The 24,828-nt window shown below is 34.9% G+C and overlaps 1 protein-coding gene across 1 annotated transcript in view; it reads left to right on the top strand.

Annotated features, from left to right (window-relative positions):
* LOC111056862 overlaps window positions 1-24,828 on the top strand; it is a 219,462-nt gene that overhangs the window by 69,850 nt on the left and 124,784 nt on the right. Inside the window, exon 2 of the mRNA XM_039440512.1 lies at window positions 1,010-1,109. The gene's annotated coding sequence lies outside the window, so the exon portion shown is untranslated. The remainder of the gene's footprint in view (window positions 1-1,009; window positions 1,110-24,828) is intronic.

Genomic DNA, 24,828 nt, shown 5'->3' with positions numbered 1-24,828 from the left:
AATGAAATTCATACAGAAATGTTCTATCTAATCACAGTAAATTGAGATTAATTCCCAGAGGAATGCAAAAATTTCCCTCACAAAAGCCCAGTTGCACAAAATCCGGTTAAATTTTAATCCTGATCAACTTCACGTGAACCAAATTAGAGAAGACCAATTCAAAAAGATGGATCTACTGAATTAATCAGGATTGAAAATAACCCGGCTTTATTGCAACCGGCACTAAGTACCTGATTGAATGATTACAAAAATTCAACAGCTGAGTCATAATTTTGACACAGTCCCACACACATGAACTCGCTCACTCACTTCCATCATCTGGTAGAGAGTTAGTGGGGAGGATATTTTTAATATTCTTTCCGAAGAATGGACATTGATATGTCCAAAGCTCCGCCAATTTATGTAGATGCATAACAATATAATTATTATCTATAGTTATTATATTACAAATTGCGTTTTCATATCATATACAGTTCAATAATTATTTTCTTAGTCTATATCATGTAAATTCATCTATAATTTTGCTGTATTGTAAGCTATTGTATATAACTGTATAAGACAGTATATATTGTAATCTACATAAATAAAGTACTCAATCAATCAATCAATCAATCACCAACAGACGACGAAATAATTATTATCAGCTGTTTTTCCAAGGATGAATAATAATTATCCTTTTCATGTTCTTCAGCGAGTTTTCCCAGGGATGAGACCTAGTGCAATCGAATCTTTATATTATAAACCTACTATGTTCTGAATTTCGTGAGAATCGCTAGAGCCGTTTTCGAAATCCGGTGGAATACAAACATCTAAACATATTATAAACAGAAGTTGCTCGTTTAAAAGTATAGGATAACAATTCATCAATTTCCATTATAATGTCTCACATCCCATTCTATAGTAAAATTCAGGTTCCAAAGTCAGCACCTAATCAATAGTGCTTTGATTATTGTAACAATCCACTTATATAAAATTTATTAAAATCCTCTTTTATTTTTTTTTATTCCAGAGAGATTCCAGAACTAAGATGACCTACTCGTTCAGTTTTTTGAAGTTCATCAGTCAACTACAGTATGCCAAACAAAACTGGTCCTGAATCTGTCCAAAAGGTAAGAATGCTTCTAACTATTGATTAATCCATGAATTCTCACTAGTAGTTCTGTGAACAGTAGACCTCACGCAGTATTCTCATCCACAAGTACCTGATTGAAACTATAGACCTTATGGAAATACAGCAATAGACTGGCTTCTCCACACATCTGTGTAATCACTTGTCAGCTGATTTATGATGAATAATTCTATAGTCTGATTTTCACTCTAATATTGGCGTATGAAGGAGGCTCCTTTTTCCTTTTATATCATCCTTGAAATGCAAAATTTCCAAAAACCTTGTATATACGTCGACGCGCAATTTAAAAAGGAACATACCTGTCAAATTTTATGAAAATCTATTTCCGCGTTTCGCCGTAAATGCGCAACACATAAACATTCAAACATTAAGAGAAATGCCAAACCGTCGACTTGAATCTTTGACCTCACTTCGCTCGGTCGAAAATCAGCACATTTAAAAACACCATTTGAAAACACCTAGTGCAGTCGCACAAAAGCCAGTTAAATTTTAATCGTGGTTAATTCCAGGAGAACCAATCAGAGAAGCCGTCTTTTCAGAATAAAACCTTCTCTGATTGCTCCTCGAGGAATTGATCACGGTTAAAATTTAACCGCCTCTTGTGCAACCGAGCCCTGGTCTGAAATCAAGAGGATAAACGAACCAATCACTGACAAGAAGAAGACTAGTAAGCCACGCCTCCCAGCCCCGCCTAGCTTGCTTCTGATTGGTCGAGAAGATTCTCAACGACTAGTTCTCAATTCTCCCACTAGATGACAGCTGTTACTGGGTGTTTGTTCATAGTGAGTGAGGTTCACGTCATAAAGTCAGTGGAAAATATAGGAAGACATTGTTGCCAATTCTCTGTTACCACTGCCTTTCATTTTTTATTTTTATTCTTATACAAATAAAATCCAGGTAAGAACAACAGGCATTCGCCCAAAACTGCTCTAAACCTTAACTTGAAATACACACACAGTCTAGAGGTTAAGTTATGTGAAAATGATAAATTAATTCGCACACGAGTCCAAAAGTATATATTCAAATTTAATAGTGGATATCTGTGAATCAAGTTATTCTATAGTGAGGTCAAGTTATAATAGCAGTAGATAAAAGATAGGAGAACAGCTTTGCCGTTTGTCTGCCTTGATTAATTACATTTCTACATTGTTAAAACCCGATCTGGAAACGTTGTGGAGCAAGAAAACGATAGTGGTATGTGTTTTGTCGAATGATAGACAAGGATAGCAACACCAATGTTAATAAAATACTGCCATTATAACGTGGACCTCACTGTGGAATATCTGATGTGCATGTAATGTTGATTTCTGATTCTTGATAATAATGATCAACCCTATGTAAAAAAATTCAACGTCTAGTGGATAATTGTTGACCGAGCGAAGTGAGGTCTAAGATTCAAGTCGACGGTTTGGCATTTCTCTTAATGTTTGAATGTTTATATGTTGCGCATTTACGGCGAAACGCGGTAATAGAATTTCATGAAATTTGACAGGTATGTTCCTTTTTAAGTTGCGCGTCGACGTATATACAAGGAAATTTTGCATTTCAAGGATAATATAAGAGGAAAAAGGAGCCTCCTTCATACGCCAATATTAGAGTAAAAATCAGACTATAGAATTATTCATAATAAATCAGCCGTCTAGTTGACTATAATACTACCCATTCAAAAACATGGAACATCTTGAAAATGTATGTTTCCATCAACGTTGTAGACAGTTGCAGCCAGACCTGATAACAGCGCTCACACTCACATTCCGGGACGACACGTTACGGTACGATATAGGACAGAAAGCTCTATGTTTATTATTTAGGATTTTTTCTAGACCTTTTAAATTGATCAATTTTTAAGAAAACATAGCAACTGCGAATTTACGGCGAAACGCGGTAATAGATTTTCATAAAATTTTACAGGTATGTTCCTTTTTTAATTGCGCGTCGACGTATATACAAGGTTTTTGGGAATTTTGCATTTCAAGGATAATATAAAAGGAAAAAGGAGCCTCCTTCATACGCCAATATAAGAGTAAAAATCATACTATAGAATTATTCATCATAAATCAGCTGACAAGTGATTACACAGATGTGTGGAGAAGCCAGTCTATTGTTGTATTTCCATAAGGTCTACAGTTTCAATCAGGTACTTGTGAATGAGAATACTGCGTGAGGTCTATTGTTCACAGAACTACTAGTATGTCTATAGAAGGCAGTGGCAAGGCAGAGAATCGGCAATGCTGTTCCTCTACTGCCATAATAACCTCAATACATGTTATATCTATTAGAGAAATTAGCTATTGGAGAATAATTATCAGAGATATGCGTTGGAATTGGAGAGAATATTTTCGGATAATGTGGAAGAGAGAGAGTAGAACATAGAAGGAAGAGAGAATATAAGGGAATGGAGTGAGAGAGGGGATGAACATAGCTGCCAATTGATAACACAGTACCTATCTGTTGATACCAGAGCTTACAATAATAATAAACAATACCTCTCTATCGGGGATAATTGGATTTCGAAATTGTCATCATGTACTTTGCATTACATATCTATCTATGTACACTTTATGTACTTTGCATGACATATCTATGTACACTGTGCATTCTAGAACCAGTAGCCTAACCATCTGTTGACATTATATATCCACCTATAATTCCATTAGCTTGTGCATATATATTCAACTGTATCTATTATTCTGGTCTGTAGGATTAATGTCATACTAGTTCCATCATTTCTGGCACTTCAAAGTAAATAGAAATGAAAATTAACTGAATAATGATCAGAAATTATTTTTTCCTACAGTTACGTTGAAAAGTGGCCATTGCTGCACTGATTACAGAACGCAAAGAATCACTTTTCCGCTCTAGTGCGGGAAAAATTTTTCTGCACTCCAGATTTGCAACATGGCAACGCAAAATACTTAGTAGGTTATATGGAGCAACAGTGCAGCAAAATCAAAATGAAGTTGGTAACAGTGACTGCTGTGGCTGCTATAGTGAGCAGAGGTGCAACCAAGCACAACGCGCTAATTATTATTCATTATATATTATAACCAAGGACAACGAGGACTTTAGGATTTTAGGATTAAGGTTTTTATCAATAATAAAATTACACAGAAAAACATTTGATGGATTTCAGGCAATTTTACCCATAATTACCACCTTTTCATATTCAATGGTAACTGTAGGAAAAACTTAATGTGAAATACGTGCGCAAAGTTCCTCTGCTGCACTCAAGAAACCATTCCGCCCTCGCCTACGGCTCGGGCGTAAACGTTTCTTTCGGTGCAGCAAACTGTCACTTTGCGCACTAGTTGCACAAATAACTATTTCGCCACACTGCACAGAAAGCCCGCTGTTTTCCAGTCCCTACGTAGATCTGAAAGACATGGTTTGCAGACGACTCTCGTCTGACGTCAGAACAGGTTTCAAGAGTACCCTTTCCAGCCGCTAACATGGAACTAAGAAAGGTGATCAAAAAACAGCTGATCAAAAAACTTTCCATTATTTGTGTTCATTATTCAATAATTAAAACATTTATATTAATATCATCTTATTGTCATTTGAAAGAATAAAAAAGTATAAAATCAACCTCCCACATAATTGAACATCATCTTTTGTGTTATTTAGACAAATCAGAATAAAAAATAAAATTACTTGGACAATTTCCTGATATTCAGATTACCTCAGATTTGCTAGAGCTATCACCTTCCACTTCTGCTTTCGGAAGTGCTTAGTAAACAACTATTCTCATATATATATATATATTGTTTATTTTTGTGTGTGGCGAAAAATAGCGTTCGCACCACGGGCAAAAATGTTTTTCCGGCTCTCAATCTTTTCTAGTGCTCGGCCTACGGCCTCGGACTTGAAAACCGATATCGAGCCGGAAAAGTCTCATTTTCTGCTCTAGGTGCGAAATATACTATATTAATAATGAGTGAAAAGAGAAGGAGAAGTGAAGAAGAGGAAGAAGAAGTGGGAGAAGGAGAAGGAGAAAAGTAGAAGTAGGAGGACAAGAAGAAGGAGAAGAAGAAGAAGAAGGAGACGAAGAAGAAGAAGAAGATGCAGGAGAAGAAAAAGAAGAGGAAGAAGAAATAAAAGAACTATATATTGAAGGAGAAGTTGGATGGGTAAAAGAAAAAGAAGAAGATGGAGAAGGAGAAGAAGAAGATGCAGGAAAAGAAAAAAAGAATAAGAATAAGCACGAGATGAAGAAGTAGAAGAAGAAGAAGAAGAAGCTGGAGAAGAAGTAGTAGAACTATTTCTTGAAGAACAAGAAGGAGAATTTGGAGAAGGAGAGAGAGGATGAGAAGGAGAAGTAGAAGAAAAAGAAGAAGAAGTAGAAAAGGAAGGGTTATTTCTAGTTATATTTCCATATTTGACGTCCTGTATTTCACACTACAAGAGAAACGTTCAGAAAATTCTCCATTCTTTTCAAATAAAGCCAACAATCAATCAATTCTTTCCACATTCCCGCTTCTCCTCCTTTCTCCTCTTTCCTCCATCTCCTTCTTCTCCCTCTTCTTCTTCTCCTTCTTCTTGTTCGCACTCAATTTCCGCTGTTTACATTTGTATGATTTCTGTAACAAATCAGCACAGCTATCAGAAAATCCTGAATAAACGAACTGAACAATCAATCACTTTTTCCTGTGTTTCTCTTTTGGCTTCACTCACTCTCTCTCTTTCTCTCATCCCTTAGTACCTTAACTCTTGCATTTTTCATCATTTTTCTTGCTCAATATTATTGTAGAATTCATTAGTTTAATAAATGATTCACCATGCTGTTTAACCGCTACTGGTATTTATTTTTAACGATAGAACGTTAAATTATAGAAGTTAAATTATGTATTGTTAAACACATGAATAAAGGAATCTGAATCTGAATCTCTCGTATTTTTTCTCTCCCATTTTCCTCTCTTTCTACCCCTGCTTCTAACCATTTTCAAAACTTTCCGCTGTTGAGGTACTCATGTATTTCTTACAATTTCGAATCAGTTTCAGTCAAGAATGTAAATATACTGTAGCCTACCTTCGAAAACAATTCTGAGACCAATCACTTATTCGTTATAGAAAGCTTATTTCAAACTCCGTTTTCCCTTTCTTTCTTCATCTTCTTCATCTTCTTCATCTTCTTCTTCTAACTTTTTCTCCTTCTTCAACTTTTTCTTCTTTTTTCAACTTCTTCATCTTCATCTTCTTCTTCTTTTTCTCCTCCTCCTACTCTTCTTCTTCTTCTTCTTCTTCTTACTATTATTATCATTATTATTCTCCTTCCACTTGTTCTTCTTCAAGTAATAGTTATTCTACTTCTTCTTCAGCTTCATCCTCTTCTCCTCCAGTCGCCTTCTTATTCTTCTTCTTCTTTTTTTCTTCATTTCTTCAGTTATCACCACAGAGTGAGATAAAGATACTGAGTGAGAAAAAACAAAAAAGTGGAGAGAGAAAAAAGGACGAAGAAGAAAGTGAAGACACAGGGAGGAGAAGATGAAATAAAGGACTGAGTAAGAGAAGAAGAAGAAGAAGAAGAAGAAGAAGAAGAAGAAGAAGAAGAAGAAGAAGAAGAGATGGAAGAGTAGGAGGATGAGAAAAATAATATGAAGAAGAAGACGGAAAACGAGAGAAGGAGAATAAGCGTTGGATGACAGGTTTTATCCATATTTACCGTCTGCTGATACAAATTTCAAGATTGATGACATATTCGCAGATTGACACATTCAGTGTACACCCACTCACTGTGTCGAGTGCAAACACATGTTACACCATTCAAAATATATGGAGAAGAAGGTGAAGATGAAGCAGAAGAAGAAGAAGAAGAAGAAGAAGAAGAAGAAGAAGAAGAAAAGGAAGAGAAAAATTGATTGTGGATATGGATGCAGAGACCAAGAGAGGAGTAAGATATGAAGGAGTATGCGGTGGAAGAAGTTTGATTGATTGATTGATTGATTGAGTACTTTATTTATGTAGATTACAATATATACTGGCTTATACACTTATATACAATAGCTTACAATACAGGAAAATTATAGATGAATTTACATAATATAGACTAAGAAAATAATTATTGAACTGTATATGATATGAAAATGCAATTTGTAATATAATAACTATAGAGAATAATTATATTGTTATGCATCTACATAACAGAAGATCAGAGAGTGGTGGAGGGTAAGGAGAGGGAAGTGGAGAAGAATAGAATAGAATAGAATAGAATGACTGTCTTTATTTTATACCTGGGAGGGCGAAGTTAGGGCGTAGTCGGCCCTCTCTTACACTTAACCCTCCAATACAATACTAAGTTATAATTTAACAAGCAATACTCAGTAAAATAAAATGAAACAAAACTATATTTTAAATTAAAAAAGTAAAAAAAAAAAAATTATAATAATAATAAGTGGAATAGTTGGATAAACTTAAAATTAGAGCATTCTTAAAATGTAAAATAAAAAAGATCTGTTGGGAAATAAATACAAAATTTATGAGAGAATATATGGATAGGATAGACGGATAGGATCGAAGAAGCAAAAAGAACAATATGGCTACAAACCTTACAAGTAAGATGAGAAAATAAGGAAATTAATAAATAATTCTAGCATGAAATTAATTAATTTTGAGAGAGAAAAAGAGTATTTTTTTATATGTCTTTAGAGTTTACTTTTAAAGTTGAACTTGATTCTCTTAAAATAACTCTTTTAGAGGAGAAGAGAGAGAAGAAAAAGGAGAGAAAAAGTAATAAGAAATGGATGCTGTAAGAGAAGAGAAGAAAGCAAGGGAAGAGATGAGATGAGTAGTAATGTGGAGCAGAAGGGAGGAGAGGATGAAAGAGTTGTGAAGGCGAAGAAACGGAGGTGAAGTAGGAGAAGTACAGGGCAAGAAGAAATAAGAAGGAAGGGATGAAGCGTAAGAAGAAGAAGAAAAAGAAGAAGAAGAAGAAGAGGAAAAAGAAGAAGAATTGTTTGCAGTTGTGAATGATGTGGAGAAGGAGTTAGAAGGAGTGTAACGAGAGGGAAGATTGGAAGGAGGTGAAGAGAAAGGGAAGGAGGAGAATAAGGGGAGGAAGAGAAAGAAAAAGTATGTGGAGGAGTAGTTGGAGGAAATGGAGGCGTATGTATTGAGAGATTTTGATTGATGGCTCAATTCAGTGTTGCTGAGATTTTCTATTAACGTTGCTCTCTCTTCTGGAGCAAATATCTGACAAATATGTGAACATGAGTATATGCTAATCGAAGCTGAATAAGAAGGAGAAGGTGAAGCGGAAGAAGAAGAAGAAGAAGAAGAAGAAGAAGAAGAAGAAGAAGAAGAAGAAGAAGAAGAAGATTGATTGATTGATTTTTATTATGACGTGCTAGGTCTCGATAGACCCGTTGCACTAAACAACAGTACAATACAAAACAAGTAAACAAGATACAACAGTATTCAAATAAACAAGAATATAAGAATTACAAATAAATACAGTTAACTGTTGGAAGTTGAAACAGAATTAAATTAGATAATATAAATTAAGATAATTATAAGTATATACTAGAGATAATGTTATGAAAAAGAGAGAGTAGAGAATGAAATTAAGAGAAAAGTAAGAGAGATGAGAAAGCAGTAGAAGAGAAATTGAAGAAATGATATGAATATGAATCAATTCAATTCTTGTTTACACCTGCTTCTGAGCCAATTCAATAAATATGATTTACTAGCCGCCAGGCTCGCTTCGCTCGCCATATCCGTCTGGACCCCCAGCTGAATCGTCCAAGAATGAGATCAGCAGGCTCGCTTCGCTCGCCTGCATTTTTCATTTGGGCATTTTTATCATATGTTAGGACAATCCAGTCGGGGGTCTAGACTAAACATCTGGCTAAACGGATATGGCGAGCGAAGCGAGCCTGACGGCTAGTAATATAATATTCCCAGGAATAGCTCTGATTGAAGCAGCAGTGCCCAATCAATTTTTCCGCGATAAATGCATTTCAATCTTCAACTTGGTGCCAACCTAACAAAGTCAACTCAACTTATTGCCAACCTGACAAAATTATTAATTTAGTTGCCAGTTAACAACTGTTTCGAAGAGGTACTCTCTCTAGATTATAGTTCTATACTAACATATGGTATGAACATTTTTCAATTATGAATAAGAGAATAAGAATATACACGCCAAAAGACGAACTTTAACCCTTAAAAACCACCCTTAGAGGTAAAATATTGCCAAAAGATTTCTTAGTGCACCTCTAAAGGGCCAACTGAACATGAAATTTGAACATGAACACCAAATTTGAACGTTTTTGGTCCGGTAGATTTTTAGTTCTGCGAGTGAGTGAGTCAGTCAGTGAGTGCCAATTCGCTTTTATATATGTAGATAAATGTTATTGAATTAATGAAGAAGAAGATGAAGAAGATGAAGAAGAAGAAGAAGAAGTAGAAAAAGAAGAAGAAGAAGAAGAAGAAGAAGAAGGAAAAGAAGAAGAGTAAACTAGTTGTTGGTGACATACAACAAGATGATATCAAAACACTCAGCCAATCAAGTACAGTATCTCTCGATTGCTACATTGTCCTATAACTCAATACAATATTCCAATTTCATCCACTGTTTACATTCAATAACGTATCATAAGGATTAGGCTCAACCATAGAGAAACGATAGCATATATAAGTAGATATCCCATGGTATAGGGAATTTATGTCGCAACTTTTACTGTTATCCCAAGCCGATAGTCCACGTAGTTCTTTCCCGTGAAGCTGTGTGACGCTGGTAGTCTCTCATATTGTGCCGTTCATACACTATCACCCCAACAAAACAGTAAAATTCGACAATAATCGACTGTAATTGGCTTGAGATAACAGTAAAAGTTGCGACATAAATTCCCTATACCATGGGATATCTACTCACTCTATTGTTTCTCTATGGCTTAACTCACACTTAGGCGACTGAGGTGGAGAAGAGACTGGACTCTAGTGGAGAGCATGTGTTTCCAAATGGTGACACTCAGACCAGTCGATTCTAGTCTCCGCGACGTCACCATTTCAAAACACATGCTCTCCACTAGAGTCCAGTCTCTTCTCCACCTCAGTCGCCTAAGTGTGAGTTGAGCCTAAGAAACCCTTTCACAATCTCCAGCTCAAAGATTGGAAACTACTAGTAGCTCTGTGAACAGTAGACCTCACGCAGTATTCTCATCCACAAGTACCTGGTTGAAACTATAGACCTTATGGAAATAGTACAGCAATAGACTGGCTTCTCCACACATCTGTGTAATCACTTGTCAGCTGATTTATAGTTCTATAGTCAGATTTTTACTCGAATATTGGCGTATGAAGGAGGCTCCTTTTTCCTTTTATATTATCCTTGGAATGCAAAATTTCCAAAAGCCTTGTATATACGTCGACGCGCAATTCAAAAAGGAACATACCTGTCAAATTTCATGAAAATCTATTACCGCGTTTCGCCGTAAATGCGCAACATATAAACATTTAAACATTAAGAGAAATGCCAAACCGTCGACTTGAATCTTAGACCTCAGCTGACAAGTTCCTACACAGATGTGTGGAGAAGCCAGTCTATTGCTGTATTCCCATAAGGTCTATAGTTTCAATCAGGTACTTGTGGATGAGAATACTGCGTGAGGTCTACTGTTCACAGAACTACTAGTAGTTTTCAATCTTTGAGCTGGAGATTGTGAAAGGGTTTCTTAGGCTCAACTGACACTTAGGCGACTGAGGTGGAGAAGAGACTGGACTGGAAGAGAATACTGCGTGATGTCTACTGTTCACAGAACTACTAGTAATAATTATTGATTTAATTTTCATGAGTTCCCAAAAAATTTCGATGTATTATGTAGATTACAATATATACTGGCTTATACACTTATATACAATAGCTTACAAAACAGCAAAATTATAGATGAATTTACATAATATAGACTAAGAAAATAATTATTGAACTGTATATGATATGAAAAAGCAATTTGTAAATAATAACTATAGATAATAATCATATTGTTATGCATGTACATAAATTGGCGGAGCTTTGGACATATCAATGTCCATTCTTTGGGAAGAATATTGAAAATATCCTCCCCACTAACTTTCTACCAAAAAGTGGTAGAAAGGGAGTGGTGTTGAAAGAAGAAGTAGGAATAGAAATAAGGTAAATACAAGAGAGAAGTTGTTATGAATGGTTGTGCAAGGTTTCAATTTTGTATGTTCAACTATTATTTATGAAAAATCTGGTTTGGCGCACTCACACAGCTTTCCTTGCTCATTGACCTATGAGCCTCATTCATAAAAGAGGATAATCTCGGGGAATAAAATTATGCCGATTGGCGGCTAAACAATTAAAACTATGATTATATTTATTTTATCTATTTATTTTATAAGGTTAGCAAAAAAATACTATTGTTATTGTTTTCAGAGTACATTTTCCTTTGTTTGAATTATGAAATTTGAGGATTTTTTAAAAGTTGTCAAAACAGCTGTTCTACAAATAAAATATCGACATGTGTTCTTTTGAATAAACTGCTCTACCTACTGTAAAGCGTTTTTTAACGGCTTCACACATGTAGGGTGAATCTTGTACTGAATCAATGGTGTAGAGGCTATAAATTTTGCAATTGCGTGTGTGGACGCCGAGTGTACACCAGACGGATTGACTCACTACAAGATTCAATACAATTGTCGGAATCGCGGGAGGCCTAAACGCTCGCTCACCCTTGATTCTTCTAATGACAGATTGTATAATGATGAAATTTTTACAAGTAGTGTAGCGGACGCTAAACACTGAATACGGATACCTTAAAATTATTACCTGTGAAGAATGAGCATACAAAATCATACAGGTCGAGCAAAAATCCCGATGTAGATAATTTACGGGACTGCGTCTCTAATAAGTTCTGAAGGATTAAAATACGGTATTTGGACCAAATATCGTTCAGATATACTTCGAGAACAGAGTCTTGTCGGGTTTTAAGCTCTATTGTAGGAATTTATATGATCTCTGGCCGCATCTGCTGTACAATTGATGTGTTCGCTCCTAAGTCGAGGTCGGTAACAGATAAAAGCTGATATATGAGCAGGTAAGGATAAAGAATAAATATCTCGATCTGACCCCACTCGCTACATCCACTTAGACCTGTTCCAATATCCAGCTTAATTCAATTATTTCAATGATCGTATTCGATCGGTTCTTGATGATATAGAACGTATCAGACACAATAATTGACAGGCTTAAGAAATAATCGAACTCAGAAAACGAATTAATAGAATTGAAATATATTATAATAAAATATATGATCATACAGTGCAGATTCAGAATTTGATTTACAGATTGATAATAATTTAGCATTGACCAAAAGAGTTAAAAATGTTCTTGTGCTTGCATGATACCATGCGTGATTCGACAGAATTTTACAATTGATAAAGTTTAACAGTTTTGAAAAAATAGTGAAAAATGAATTATAAAAAATATTTTTAAAAAGTTTGCTCGGGGTCGTGGTTCTGGCAGCGGAGGATAGTCAATCAACTACAAGTTCTTATAAATTCTATAGGAATAAATTCTAGGCTCTTAAATGCTAAAGCGCTTGTCGGCGTGGCCAATAATTTAACGAAGAAAATTTTATATCTTTCTGCACTGAAATATTTTCGAAGCGTAGATTGGGGCCCCTTTTAACTTATAACTCACGTGAATTTCCTTGGCGGTCATGGTTTTCTTCTTTAGATCAAAAAATCGTTTGATCGGCAGCGGATCCAGGCTTCGGTTTCAGCACGTGGGGAATTTTTAATTTAATATTTCCTTCACCAAATTAATTAAGGGATGATTTAACTTTAAACTCTTAAATTTATCGATTGATGAAAGTAAATTTACAAATAACAAATAGATTGGCCTAAAATATTGGCTCACAAATAAAACATATAAAATCGAACAAGAATTTTTTACAAATAGGTCTTGGTAACTATAAAGAGATCTGAACGGTGAGGATTTCAAAAGGGAAGTGCTGTCTTTTTCTCTAAGCTTCTTGGCTAGACCTTTCTTCTGAGAATCTCGATGTAATAATTTGCATGAAAATTTGCCATTGGTAGAACGATTGTGACGTAGACATGACGTCAGTGGCAGGCAGTAGAATATAATTCCTTTAATTACAATAATAACTCAATTTATGTAATTCTTAAAACTGCTTAATCTCATAGACATAGTTCCTCTCATACAATGTACATGTGCTAGCGTATATGATAAGGCAGGGTTGTTGTCTGATAGTAGATTAACATGTGTTGCTTTCAAACGATCACCTTTTTGGTGCTATTTCTATGCACTATGATTGGCTTAGGCTTGCCAAAGAGATTTAATTACCATGTGGTTCAGTTGAATTAATCATTAATAAATTAATATTCTTATACAATTTTTATTATGTCTGAGACTGTTATAATTAATTTCTGCAGTTTTACCAATAATATACTGTTCATGCTATGACCTAGTTAGTTACAATAAGACCTGACATATAATATAATTTCTTAAGTAATAAATAATTTCAACGATAATACATACATTTTATTTTTTTTTATTCGAAATTCTTGGTCCTTTATTGATAGTTTTCTAATTTTTAGAAATGATATTATATCTTGCGTGAAGCCAGCATGACATTTGACAATACTTTGAATCAGTCAGCTGTGTTCAGGCTGTTTTAAAAACATCTGATCGATAGTAAACAAAGTGTAACCTCAAAATCAATGAGCAATTCATAAATAATTCGTGCTTTATTTGCAGAATAATTATAATTTTATTGAATAATTTTCTAGAAAATATTCGGTACAGAACGGTACTCTTATCTAATATACAGTTACTGATAAGTAAGCTTTATCGCTCGGTCGCTAACTATTCCTTTAGCAAATTCTTTCATTTTAAAAGGTAATCACAATTTTTCTCTCTTCTCATGAGATCTATTTGAAAGATTCATCACACTACCTACCTCACGCACGAGAAGGAGGTTACAAAGTAAATTTCTCAGGGATGTGGTGGACCCCCTGTTAGTTTCCCAGGGAGGAGACTTATGCCAGTTAATAGAGCTGATAAATACAGGGTATGAATTTGAAAAAAATCGGTCAAGTCATTTTTGAGAAAATCGTGATAGAAATTTAACAAAATTCATTCTTCTCAAGAATATTACGGAGCTCCTGCAATTTTCCCAGAAATGAGACTTATGTCAGTTGATAGTGCTTATAAATAGCTATCTAGGGTATGTATTTGAAGAAAATCGTTAGAGCCGTTTTCGAGAAAACCGTGAAAAATATGGTTTTTTAGCCATTATCCACCATTTTGAATTGAATTTCTTATTGTCTGATCTCATGGTATAAGGACCTTAAGTTTGAAATTTCAAGTCAATCGGTTAATTAGGAATGGAGTTATCGTGTTCACAGACACACACACACCCACACACAGATCAACACCCAAAAATCATGTTTTTGGACTCAGGGAACCTTGAAACGTATAGAAAACATGAAATTAGGGTACCTTAAGTTTTTTTGGAAAGCAATAATTTCCTTACCTATCGTAATAGGGCAAGGAAAGTGATGAAACATATAGAAAACATGAAATTACGGTAACTTAAATTTTTTTGGAAAGCAATACTTTCCTTACCTATGGTAATAGGGCAAGGAAAGTAATGAAACTTATAGAAAACAAATGAAATTAGGGTACCTTAAATTTTTTGGAACGCAATACTTTCCTTATCTATGGTAATAGGGCAAGGAAAGTAATGGAACGTATAGAAAACATGAAATTAGGGTACCTTAAATTTTTTTGGAAAGCAATAATTTCCTTACGTATGGTAATAGGGCAAGGAAAGTAATGAAATGTATAGAAAACATGTAATTAGGGTACCTTAAATTTTTTTGGAAAGCAATACTTTCCTTACCTATGGTAATAGGGCAAGGAAAGTAATGAAACGTATAGAAAACATGAAATTAGGGTACCTTAATTTCTTTTGGAAAGCAATACTTTCCTTACCTATGGTAATAGGGCAAGGAAAGTAATGAAACGTATAGAAAACATGAAATTAGGGTACCTTAAATTTTTTTGGAAAGCAATAATATCCTTACCTATGGTAATGGGGCAAGGAAAGTAATGAAATGTATAGAAAACATGAAATTAGGGTACCTTAGATTTTTTTGGAAAGCAATACTTTCCTTACCTATGGTGATAGGGCAAGGAAAGTAATGAAACTTATAGAAAACAAATGAAATTAGGGCACCTTAAATTTTTTGGAACGCAATACTTTCCTTATCTATGGTAATAGGGCAAGGAAAGTAATGAAACGTATAGAAAACATGAAATTAGGGTATCTTAAATTTTTTTCGAAAGCAATAATTTCCTACCTATGGTAATAGGGCAAGGTAAGTAGAAATTACAAGTGAAAAAAGCAAAATGGCCACTGTGTGTGAAACTGAAGACTTCCGGACAATTTAATATGTTTCTTACCCAGAAACCCAGGATGCCCTGGAATCGAGTTTGTGACATGTGCACCGCTAGGGTCATTTTAAAGCACCTGACAATCTGAAAACTCGACCCACCAAAATCTTGAAGAAGATCTAGGCCTGAAAATCTAGGCCTATAACCATCCTAGGTAAATTAGGAATTCACAGTATATGCAGAATTTCAAGTAAAACAGTTGAGTAATTAGTTGAGACGTGATGATTCGTCATCCATGAATTTCCTATCCCCTACCTGTATAAGCCAGTTCTTCCCTTTATTATAATTACTAGCCGTCAGGCTCGCTTCGCTAGCCATATCTGTCTAGCCCCGGCTGGATCGGACCCCCGACTGGATCGTCCAAGAATGAGATCAGCAGGCTCGCTTCGCTCGCCTGCATTTTTCATTTGAGCATTTTTATCATATGTTAGGACGATCCAGTCGGGGGTCCAGACTAAACGGATATGGCGAGCGAAGCGAGCCTGACGACTAGTAATATAAAAAAGTAAATTCGTATGGCTTTTGTTGGTAGGGGAGTCCCTTGCGGGAAGGTCCCACCGCCGGAATATATAATTTAAGCCGTTAATGGGCCTTACGACTGTCATACTTCAGCCGGGACCGACTGTTTAACGTGCCCATCCGATAACACGGGAGTGATCTGGTTAAAAAACGTTTGGTAATGAGAGGGTTTGAACCCGGGGATCTCTATGCTGCTACGCAAGCACTCTATCTACTAGACCACGGATCACTCCAACTAGTAATATAATATTCCCAGTGATAGCTCTGATTGAATTAGCAGTGCCCAATCAATTTTTCCGCGATAAATGCATTTCAATCTTCAACTTGGTGCCAACCTAACAAAGCCAACTCAACTTGATGCCAACCTGACAAAATTATTAATTTAGTTACCAGTTAACAACTGTTTCGAAGAGGTACTCTCTCTAGATTATAGTTCTATATTAACATATGGTATGACCTTTTTCATAGCCACCTCTAATACAAGGCCCCGGCCTACGATATTGCAACGTCGCAGCGTAGGCCTAGAATCTATAACATGATTGGTGAAAAAGATCAACTAATATTTTTTTAAATCTTTTTCACCAATCATGTATTAGATTCTAGGCCTACACTGCGACGTTGCAACATCGTAGGCCGGGGCCTTGTATTAGAGGTGGCTATGCCTTTTTTCAATAATTATAATTAAGAGAATAAGAAGAATATACATGCTAAAAGACAAACTTTAAATCCTCAAAAACCACCCTTAGAGTTACAATATTGCCAAAAGATTACTTAGTGCGCCTCTAAAGGGCCAACTGAACATATCTACCAAATTTGAACGTTTTTGGTCCGGTAGATTTTTAGTTCTGCGAGTGAGTGAGTCAGTCAGTCAGTCAGTCAGTCAGTCAATGAGTGAGTGCCATTTCGCTTTTATATAGATTAAATCTTGTGTGAGCATGATCTGATCAAATAAATAGTTAGTGTATCAGTGTGGATGTGCTTATGGTTTGGGACGTCGTTACAACTGCGCGAGGTCTACTGTTCACAGAACTACTAGTTACATTATAGATGAAAATTAGTGCTGAAGCCAGCAAATTAATATTGTAACTTACATGAATAAAGAAGAATCTAATCTTATCTAGATTCCGAAATCCCTCCAACCGTTCTAAGCATTGAGATGTAGCCAATTTATTTACGTCCAGATACTCCAACTTTGAGAATATTCCTACTCGAGTATTGATGTTTATTTAAGTCCTTTACAACTTCGCCGATTTATTTATGTTTCTTAATACCTAATACCTAATTCCTTAATACCTTTTTCTAATACAAAAATTCATCATAAAGACAATTTTAAAGAAACCTAGAACTTATGATAGTAAGATTTTGTTCAGTGAATTTGATGTTAAAACTATACGACAGTTATATCTTAGTTGCATAACAAATTACAGTTTTAAATACGAGCATAATTTCCCTCTAGCCGATGACATAAATTATAATCTTAGACCTAATACAATAAGAAAATATGAAATATATAACACCAACTCAGCTCTTCTTAGAAGGCAACTTTACTACATTAGCAGTAAATTCATAAATATACTAGAAAGTGAATTTCCACTTAATAATTTCCGAAATAATAAACACAGAAAAAGAGCCATAGAGGCATGGCTAAACTTGAATTATTTCCAATCGTTGACTTTTATACAATAATCAACTTCATATTATAAATTATATTTTCGAACACTTCATACGCTAGATTCAAGTTTATATATTACATCCCTGATTAAGCTGATTTATGACTCACATTGGCGCACAAGGAATCTTCCTTTTGCCGGTGTTTTTGCCTCACCTACTGTACTTAAGCATGTGATCATAAATTGAATCTTCATTTTAAAACTATTGTTTGTAATGTAAAGGATATCATTTCGTTATTATATCCAATTAAATAAATGTATGTATCTTGATTTAAGTGCAGTAGCATATACTTATATTTATTTTTTGTAAAGCTTTTTTGTATTTTGTTTTTGGCAAATAAAATTCATTCATTCATTCATTCATTCATTCTTCTTCATTCTCTTTTCATTCTTCTTCTTCTCTACCTTTTTCTCCTTATAATACTTCCTCTTCTTCATCCTCTTCAGCTTCTTCTTATTCTCCTTCTTCACCTCCTTCAGCTCCTTCTTCTTCTCGATCTAAAACCTCGTCTTCTTTCCCTTATCGTTCTCCTTCCCTTCTCCATCTTCCTCTTCTTCCCCGTCCTCTCCTACTCCTCCTCCTTTCTCTTCTTCTATCTCATCTTCTACCTCTTCTTATACTTCTTCTCCATCTTGAATGAAAAAGACTAAGAAATTGTCAAAAAACCACTGATTTAATGATAATTAGAAAGACCGGTTTCGGTTATTACACCATTGTCAATCTCTGATAAACTCTTCTCCATCTACTTCTTCCTCTTGTCTTCTCCATATTCTCCTTCTTGTTCTACACCACGTCTTCTTCTCCCTCTCGTTCTCCCCTCCTTCTTCGTCATCTTCTCCCTCTACTATTTCTTCTTCTTCCTCTCCAACAACCTCTTCTCCTCTCCTCGTTTTAAAACTCCGTCTCCTCTCCTTCTTCTTATAGTTCTTTTCCATAGTTTTCTACTACATCTTCTATTCCATTTCATTGTTCACCAATTTCTTCTTCTTCTTCTTTCCCTTCTCCTTCTTCATCTACTGCATCTTCTTCTTCATATAATTATTCTTCCTCATCTTCATGTTCTTCTCCTCCTTCTTATCCTCCATCTTCGCCTTCTCGTTCTCCTTGCTTTCTCCATCTTCTTCTCGTTTCACAACCTCGTCCTCTTCACCCTCTCCTTTTCATTCACTTTCTCCTCCTTCTTCTTCTTGTTCGTCAACTGAAAGTGCTCTCTCTGTTTAGCAGTGCTCCATTGTATTGTTCTCCAATTTTTTTCCTCATTCTTTTTTTCTCTTTCCTCTCGTTCTACAACTTCTTCTTCTTTTTCTCTCCCCTCTCGTTCTACATCTTCTTCTTCTTCTTCTGTCTCTTCTTTTCCTTCTCCTTCTTCCTCTACTGCATCTTCTTCTTCCTCATCCTCATATACTTCTTCTTCTTCTCCTCCATATTCTCCTTCTCGTTCTCCTTCCCTTCTCCATCTTCTTCTCCTTTTAATACTACTATTTCTTCTCGTTCCACAACCTCGTCCTCTTCACCTTCTCCTTTTCACTCACTTTCTCCTTCTTCTTCACCGTCTTCTTCTTCTTCTTCTTCTTCACCGTCTTCTTCTTCTTCTTCTTCTTCTTCTTCTTCACCGTCTTCTTCTTCTTTTCCGTCTTCTTCTTCTAGTACTTCTTCGTCAACTGTAAGTGCTCTCTCTGTTTAGCTGTAAAGTTGGTGTGTTGAGCCACCAAGTTAGGGCGTTTGCAGAGTTTGAAAGTTTGTCAACAAGTTTGGGATTATAATCAATCCAGTATTGGAATTGGAGAGAGAAGCTGCTTGACAATGCCACAACTGGGCTACCAATTCCCCATAGATGTTCCTTTCATCTTCCTGTTCTTCCATGTTCTTCTTCTTCTTCTTATTCTACCAATTCCCATACATGTTCTACTCATCTTCTTCTCCTTTTTCTTCTTTTTTCTTTCATCCTCCTCCTGAGGTGGCCATGGGCAGTTTAACGTCATACCCGGGACAAGATTCGCTTCATCTTCCTCTTCCTCCTCCTCATTCTCCATAAAACTCAACAGATAACAATACTCTCCCTCGAATCCAATTATTTATAAAAGAGTTGTTTAATCAGTTGAAAACTATTTCGTAGTCAGATTGCATTGCAGCAGTATAAACATCAAAGGGGTTATTATAGTTAGTGAGCAGCGACTCAGTCTCAAAGGGGTTCAACAAGAAGAAGAAGTGGAAGAAGAAGGAAAATAAAGAAGAAGACGAAGTTGAAGTAGTAGAAGAAGAAGAGAGAAAGAAGAAGAAGAAGAACAAGAACAAGAACAAGAATGGAGAAGGACAAAAAGAAGAAGAAGAAGAAGAAGAGAAGTCGCAAAGCAGCACATTGTAATACAGTAGTAGTGTGATGGGAGTTTCAACTCTCTAACAGCCAGTTATGAATATTTTCCAAGATCACAGAGCTATTCAGTTTTCCTCCTTCAATTTCCTCTTTTATTCTTCTCATTCAACTTCATTTTCTTCCTCTTCTTCTTCTTATCCTCCCCTTCTCCACTTTCTACTCCTTGGTCGTTAACTTTCTCGGCTGTTGAAGACCATATTAATCATAATATTGGAGATGGAAAATAAGAGTCTGATCTAACGATCAACATTGAAAACCCTCAAAAAACTCCCCTCTTCATTGTCACCTGTTATTAGAATAACATCTTCAAGAATGGCAACTAAAGTTTTAAAACTCCACAGTTTCATGTGAAATCATTACATTGATACCTGAATCTCTACATATTTAATGGTATCCATATTATATTTTCGCCACACTGCACAGAAAGCAGCTGTTTTCCAGTCGCTACGTGGATCGGAAAGACATTGTTTGCAGACGACTCTCGTCTGACGTCAGAACAGGTTTCTTCCCGGCCTAGGCCGGAAAGAGTACCCTTTCCAGCCGCTAACTTGGAACTAAGAAAGGTGATCAAAAAACTTTTCATTATTTGTGTTCATTATTCAATAATTAAAACATTTATGATAATATCATCTTATTGTCATTTGAAAGAATAAAAAAGTATAAACTCAACCTCCCACATAATTGAACATCATCTTTTAGGTTATTTGGAGAAATGAGAATAAAAAAAAAAAATACTTGGACAATTTCCTGATATTCATATTACCTCAGATTTGCTAGAGGTATCACCTTCCACTTCTGCTTTAGGAAGTGCTTAGTAAACAACTATTCTCATTAATAAAACAAATATAGTTTGTAGCACCCTTGTTTATTATAAAAACTTAAAATATTTGAACACGACTAGTTTCGGTTTTTAAAAACCATCCTCAGGTTCTAAAATAAATAAATAAATAAAATTCAATAACTGTTATAAAACTGACCTATGATTAAATTCATATGACTAATTATCTATGGTAAAAGTTATTAAATTTATATTTTAAAATTTTAATTTTATTTATTCATTTTCAATTTTATCAAAAATAGGATTATTTAAGTCAAATTGGATTATATTTATTAAATTATTCCTATTCAATTTTGCAGTTTTATGGATATAAAACTCTTCTTTTACATTCAATTTGTTACTTTCACTACCAATGCTTAATATTTTCATATTAGAATTTATATTGATATAATTATGATTATTCTCAATTAAATGTTCAGCAAACGCTGATTTTTGAGTAGTATTTTTTGAATTTAAAACCTGAATATGTTCATTGAACCTTTTTTGAAAACATCTACGTGTTTGACCAATGTAAAATTTTTCACTATTACTACATTCCAGTTTATAAACGCCTGATTTTTTAAATTGTTCTTGTTGTATTTTTTTATTAGAAATCTTCTTTATTTAGGATATAAAACAACAAATAATGTTTTTAATTTAATAAAGAAGATTTCTAATAAAAAAATACAAAAAGAACAATTTAAAAAATCAGGCGTTTATAAACTGGAATGTAGTAATTGTGAAAAATTTAAATTAAGGTACCCTGAGTCCAAAAAGTGGTTTTTGAGTATTGGTCTGTATATGTTTGTGTATGAGTGTATGTGTATCTGTGTACACGATATCTCATCTCCCAATTAACGGAATGACATGAAATTTGGAACTTAAGGTCCTTACAATATAAAGATCCGACACGATCAATTTAGATCAAATACAATTCAAGATGGCGTCTAAAATGCCGACAATAATGTCAAAAACAGAGTTTTTTGCGATTTTCTCAAAAATGGCTCCAACGATTTCGATCAAATTTATATAAAAAATAGTCATTGATAAGCTCACTAGTCCCATATCTGTGAAAATTCCAGGAGCTCCGCCCCATCTATGCAAAGTTTGATTTTATATTCCCAATTATCAGGCTTCAGATACAAATTGAGCAAACAATTCTAAGTGGGAAAAATCGAGCATGAAAATCTCTACAATCAATGTCGAGTAACATTTTCACCTAAAATTGAAAATAAGTTCGAAATTCGAGAAAATGTGATTATTCAATTGCAAACTGTTAATTCTATTAAATCATTCACTATGAAGAGATAGCAGACCTCGTGTGTCTCCAGCGTATTGTGCTGTCACCAGCTGGCTCATATATTTAAATAGTGTACTTGAGATGCTCGTGAACACTAGCGTCAGGGGATCAATTTTCGTAACGGCATGGGAAGTTGTGTGCGTGCGCCACACCAGATTTTTTTTAATGCTTTCCAAGTCAAGTTTTGTCCAGGAAAATTTTTTTACATGTGAAATTTTTTTTTATACGTGAATAATGAAACCTGAAATCCGACTTCCCTCTTTGTCACTCCTTATTCTCTACTGTTACTCATTCTTTTCCCCTTTTCATTATCTACTCCTTTTTTTCCTCTCTTTCACCTTTTACTTCTTTTGCCCAATTATCGATTCACTATAATGTTTACAACTGTATTGAATAATGAGAGAGGGTGTGCTTAGTTACATGTTATTTTCAAGTGCAGAATTGGATGCTATGTATGGCTTCTTTCTAAGCTTTGTTCCCTAACGGGATGGAAAGTATCATATTGGCTTTTCACGTTCTGAGCTTAGGAAAGATATAATACTTATCTCTTTTCTGTATAGGGCTACTTGTAATAAAAATAGAAAGAAAAATAAAAATCTCAGTACCCTTTTTGAATTATTATTTATTCACAACATGCTCCAACATTGATGCCATTTTCAAGTGATATGAAGTAAATCAAAGACCTTAAAGATGCATAGACTCACATGCAGCGCTAGGGTCGTACTTGGAATTGAAATCCGCCATTGAGGGGGCAACCCATAAGATTATCACATACCAATGCCACCAATGCCTTTGTGATCTATTGTATCACAATATATATAGATATAATATCTCGTGCTAAAATACCCCAATGGCGGCCTTCATTTTCAAGTAAGAGCTATCATTGGGAAGGCATAGGCATTATGGGTCTATATCTCTTTAAGGTCTTTGAAGTAAATAAATAAATACTGCTGGAAGATTTTGATCATATGTTATTGTATTCATATGATTTTATGAGCTAGGACTGTAAATTTTTGATAATAATACTTATGCATACAGTATTATCTCTTCACCATTATTGCAGACTAGTGGTAACCCGTGCTCCGTAAAGGGTCAATTTTTAAACTTAACAAACTGAAAACTCGAACTAATGAAATGTTGAAGAATTGAAAATATGTCTCTTACCATTGTCGGTTAATTAAGAATCTATTTGCGAAATTCCAAGTTGATCAGGTGAGTAGTTGAGACGTGATGATGCGTCAAACATAATTTCCCTATCCCCTACCTGTATGAGCCAATTATTTCCTTATTATAGACTAGCAGGTAACCCGTGCTCCGCAAGGGTCTATTTTAAAACTTGACAAACTGAAAACACGACGTAATGAAATCTTGAAGAATTGAAAATAGGTCTCTTACCATCCTCGGTTAATTAAGAATCTATAATTGTGCAGAATTTTAAGTTAATCAGTTGAGTAGTTGAGACTTGATGATTCGTCAAACATAATTTTCTTATCCCGTACGTGTGTACAAGCCAATTCTTTGTGCTCCGCAAAGGTTCAATTTTTAAACTCGACAAACTGAAAACACGAAGTAATGAAATCTTGAATTAATGAAATCTTGAAAAATTGAAAATAGGTCTCTTACCATCCTCGGTTAATTAAGAATCTATAATTATGCAAGATGTAAAGTTAATGAGTTGAGTAGTTGAGACGTGATGATGCGTCATTCGTGAATTTCCTATCCCCTACCAGTATAAGCCAGTTCTTTCCTTTATACTTTAAAGTATAGATTTAATATCTTATTGGCGTAGATAGAGAAACCAAATTGAATTAGGAGGAATACTCAGATTAGAAGAATATTTTAGTGAAGTCCACGTTATAATGGCAGTAATTGATTAACATTGGTGTTGCTATCCTTGTCTATCATTCCACAAAGCAGATAGCTCTATCCTGTTTTGTATCAAATTATGATGTTGTGTATCAAGTTGAGATGATACTGTATCATATTGTATGTCGAACACCAATATTGCTATAGTGAGGTCCACGTTATAATGGCAGTAATTGATTAACATTGGTGTTGCTATCCTTGTCTATCATTCCACAAAGCAGATAGCTCTATCCTGTTTAGTATCAAATTTATGGTGTTGTGTATCAAGTTGAGATGATACTGTATCATATTGTATGTCGAACACCAATATTGCTATAGTGAAGTCCACGTTATAATGGCAGTAATTGATTAACATTGGTGTTGCTATCCTTGTCTATCATTCCACAAAGCAGATAGCTCTATCCTATTTGTATCAAATTTATGGTGTTGTGTATCAAGTTGAGATGATACTGTATCATATTGTATGTCGAACACCAATATTGCTATAGTGAGGTCCACGTTATAATGGCAGTAATTGATTAACATTGGTGTTGCTATCCTTGTCTATCATTCAACAAAACAGGGCTATTCTTTTCCACGTCAACAACGTTGCCAGATCGTAGATCACTATGTAGAAACATAATGAAGTAACAAAATATTCAAACTCAATTCCAACAATTCATCATTTTATCATTCAAAAAATTTTTTTTCGACGAATAGGATGTAATTGGTCATT

Source organism: Nilaparvata lugens, chromosome 14, assembly GCF_014356525.2.
Source record: "Nilaparvata lugens isolate BPH chromosome 14, ASM1435652v1, whole genome shotgun sequence".
Lineage (NCBI taxonomy): Eukaryota > Metazoa > Arthropoda > Insecta > Hemiptera > Delphacidae > Nilaparvata > Nilaparvata lugens.
Note: the sequence above shows the minus strand (reverse complement) of the source record. Positions and strands in the feature narration are given on the sequence as shown.